Below are 4580 nucleotides of genomic sequence, written 5' to 3' on the forward strand. Positions count from 1 at the left end.
TTAACATAAAAAACAACATAATATCTTCTTATCTTCAATGAACATTTATAAGTTTTTCTTATTATTTAAATAAAAAGTAGATTTAATAAATTAACAAACTCAGTTATATGTATTAAAGCAAGAAAATATTTTTTTACCCTAAAACACCGCTCTCGACCATTACACAAGTAAAAATGAAGGAAAAATGCGAAGTAAACAAAACATGTTCCGACACGCTCGCAGGCGGTGTATGCGATTGTGCGCGAATCAGCCGTAAACGAAGCGTTACGGAAATCCCCGAAACCGTAATCGGCTTAGCCGACTAGTCGGTATTATTACAACCGACTAATCGGCTAGTCGGCTAGTCGGCAAAAGTCATAATCGGCACATCACTAAAAAATACTAAACGCAAATAATCTAAAAATAGCCTACATAAAAATGAGTTGTAAAAATACTAAATCCCAAAATACAAAACGAAATCGCTATTTGATAATTTGTTGACCTTTTTTATATTATTCAAATTCTCACCCTCTGATTGACGTCATTTCATTGATTTGTACTCAAACAGACAATCGGCTTTTATGAAATACAACGTTTCGTTTTTAACGAACATAAAACACCAAACGCAATCGGTATACATTAGCATTATTTGTGTTCTGTTTAAATCAAATGTAAGTATTCGTAAAAGCTTTACAATTCAAAGACGTAGGTAACATATTCGAGACGTTATTTTTTTATAATATAATGAACCGATTCTCTGGCACCGAATGGAATTTTAACGGATGGTCAGAAATGTTCTAGAAGACTCTAGCTTCCGACAATTTCGGTCGATGTGGGAGTCTCATAAATTATATTGTGAAAAAAATACGTCTTATTTGTTACCTATATAATTATGATTGATAATGTTGGTATTAAAAATCCATACTTAATAAGCGTGTATAATGTTTCCGAATTTATCACAAAAAATGGATACGAACGCTACGCATGCAAAATAAATGGCGCCAAATTGGATTTCATCAAATTTCAGATAAATTATTTACGTTATATGCCAAGTCACGCAGAAAAATTATTTACATATAGCAAACAATTTTCAATTATGTTTCCAGAATTTACAACCTGTAGACAATTTTGTACATTATTATAATAACATTAAAAATGCTTCGTTGATCGCAGTTTTTATTAAATTCCCTGCTTCGTCTTCTCTTAGGTACTGTTTTCAAGTTGGATATTGTAGAGTTGAGTAATCAAAGATTTATAGTAATCATGGATGCATTAGAATAATTACTGTGTTAGTATAACTGCATTTAGAAATAGGCTAGGATGCCAATACACCCGACTATCATTAGCTTTATAATTATTATTATCTAACTTGTATCTACCTTAAAAGATGTGCAATTTTATAAGCAAAAACAATTAATCAAAGGTAAATACAATTTTAAAAGATAAAAAAAAATAAAAAAAATAAAAAATAAATAATAATATAAATGATAAATCTTTTCCATTGCTTATTTAATTATAATACAATTTAGGTACCAAGATCAAAGAGCCGTAGGCAAAACCGAGAGTGCACGATTGTAAAGGTCTATATTTCGTACCGAATATTTATTAAAGGGTACTATAATGAATTTCATTTAAAAGACCATCGGAACGTGCCAATTAAGGCTATTAGTGAAGTCAAAGTGAGGAAAATAACTTATTAACTGAGCGCAGTTAATTTTGTTTTGCAGCTTGTTTTCCAAACATTTCATTACTTTTTTTAATGGCCGTTATTTAGATACACAAACAATACCTAAATATCTCAGATTACATTCTACTTGAGATTACATTGCCTTTAAATACCAGGTAGTATCATAAGTTTTATCATTGTACTTTTATAATAAAAAAATAACGGCAAATGTATCAATGGGTATTTTATTTGCTATTAAAAAGAAAGTATGATTTGTTATTACAAAACAAGGATAAGTATGGTATAGTAACGATCTCGAATAATAAACCTACTTTAGGTATATATTGGGTATCTATACTCAATATTAGTAGCTGTAGCTATTATTATTAGCTGTAGAGTTGGTTTGTTTGAACGCGCTAATCTCAGGAACTAGTCCCATTTGAAAAATTCTTTAGGTGTTAGATAGCCCATTTATCGAGGAAGGCTATTATATAGGCTATATATCATCACGCTAAGACCTACAGAAACGGATCCACGCGGGTGAAACCGCGGGGCGCAGCTAGTATATGATAAATTCATTTCTTCCTTTCATCATAATAAAGGTAGCATGGATAAAATTTACCCCAATACCTCATGGAAACGTTTACGACATAATAATTAAGGTAAGGAGGGTTAACTGCGAATTATTTATAATGATATACAGCGGTCTGTGAAGCCCCGCGGTTCCAACTAATTTGTATGATGAACAAGGCACGTAACGGGTTAACGCTATTTGCATTCGAATAACTTGTAAGAACGTACATATAAATTATAATACGTTTAAAATATATTGGTTAATTATTTAGGTTTTAATTAATTCAATAACGATGTTATCAGATCATTAGAGCCTGTAAAAATTCAATAGAAGGTCACCGTTTTTAAATAAACTTTTTAACATATTTCGAAAAAAAAAAAGTAAATTATAAGCCAATTTATTACATTAAAGATGAGAAACTCTGAAAGGAACATTGTACGGTTTATTAGGCTATAAAATCAATGTTTTCAATCAAAGTTGTATTGAAACTGGGAAGTCAAACGAACAAACCGATAAAGGCATTCTCCAAATTAATTAATAAGTACGTAAATATATATTTCGATAATCATGGACAAAGCTATTGATACTCAACTCACAAAATAAATTAATTATATTAATTCTCGGAAATGATATAAACATTATTGGAGCTTCTTTTATGAGCTAATTGTAAACGGAATTAAGTAAATAAGAATGAATAAATTGAGTTTAATCTTTGAAAGGTTTTTAATTAAATATCCTACGCAGTAGACTTTGGCTTTGATGTAGTCTTTGATCATTCCAAAATCCAATAATGTAAAGTTTTAGCCACTTTATAGGTATTAGGTATGCTGTATGGTCTAAAGTTAAGCTAAGTATATTGGTCTTATTTGATTTAATATAATTTATTGCAATATAGGGTAATATAGTTAGTTAGGGGTAGTAGGTAGTGTAATAAAATGTGTTTTATGTTTTTGGCTGTAGAAGAGTTTTGATAGATAGATAATTCAAAATAATAAGTCATAAACTTCAGGGAAATTGAATCATCTAGGATTGTTTTTTTAAGGAATTTCCTTAGATTTGATTTTAGTTTACTTATACTTTACTTGTTAGCAATAAATCATAAAAATGTTATAGATTTTTACATACCTACACTGATTAAATACGTACTATAAATATTCCTACTTAGTAAATAGAGATTAATATTATAAATACTTGAACTTTTCAGACATCTTTTCACGTCACTCGAAAGTATTTTCAACTTTGAGAACTCTGTAGAGTACATAAATTTTAATGAATATCAAATATGTAGGCTGTAAGTGGAAATGTCAAATGTGTGGGACTTAGGAACTTAGTGAGTTGTCAAAGATAGCTTTTTTATAGAAAACTCTAAAGTCTGAATAGATAAAAACCAGTTGGTGTGACAAATAATATTGAACCATGTGAATGAATGGTTACTTTTTTGTGACGGAATATGTAGATTACGACGGAATATGTAGATAGTAGATACGGATTTATAGTATTTTATGTTTTTAATTTATTTTAAGTTTTCTGGCTTATTTATTATGAAATAGAGAGAAGCTATAGAACTCTGATTTTCATTCTCTTTATATGTATGTACAAATGTACACAATTTATAATATTATTTCATTGTTACCTACTTGTTCCGCAGCTTACATGGGCCACCTATCCATAGTTTATATCTACAATAACATTTTTATACCACAGAATAATAACTAGTAGCTAATTATGCTAGAAATTACTTATCGTTTAGAGCTGACCTATTCAATTCTCAATCCCAAAACAATTCTATTAAAATAGCCGTCCAAAAATCTAGCAATGGTAGCTTCAGCTGTATCCAGAGCAGTCGCAATCAAAGAATCGGCGTCTTTATTGCCAGTACATTAGCATCGCTATCTAACAAGATAAGCCCCTAACATCTCGGCTCCGCTCCTCCGAACAAAATGAGGTAGAATTTAAGATAACACGCTACATCTCACGGACTAATTTGGCATCGATTTTGCTTGGAAAATTTGTATTTTCTATCGTGTTATGAATGCTTTTGTGCCTTTATGCTGTATTTAGGGTAAATGTTTCATATTCTTTAAGGTAATTAATGAATGGAGCGTCTTTGGAGCGTATAGTTTTTATATTTATTAATTGTCATTTGACGGATTTCGATATTTTCCTTTACTATAGGGAATGAACTATAATGTATATAGACATGACCGTAAAAGGTATGGTACTACTAAACTAGGTACATAAAATGTTTGTGGCAATGAATATACCTACCTATATGGTTCTATACATTCATTCAATACTTTCACGCAAAAGACTGTTCGGATCTTGGTATATTTTTGCACAGATATGGATTATAGGATTACC

Source organism: Colias croceus, chromosome 10, assembly GCF_905220415.1.
Source record: "Colias croceus chromosome 10, ilColCroc2.1".
NCBI classification, from domain to species: Eukaryota; Metazoa; Arthropoda; class Insecta; order Lepidoptera; family Pieridae; genus Colias; species Colias croceus.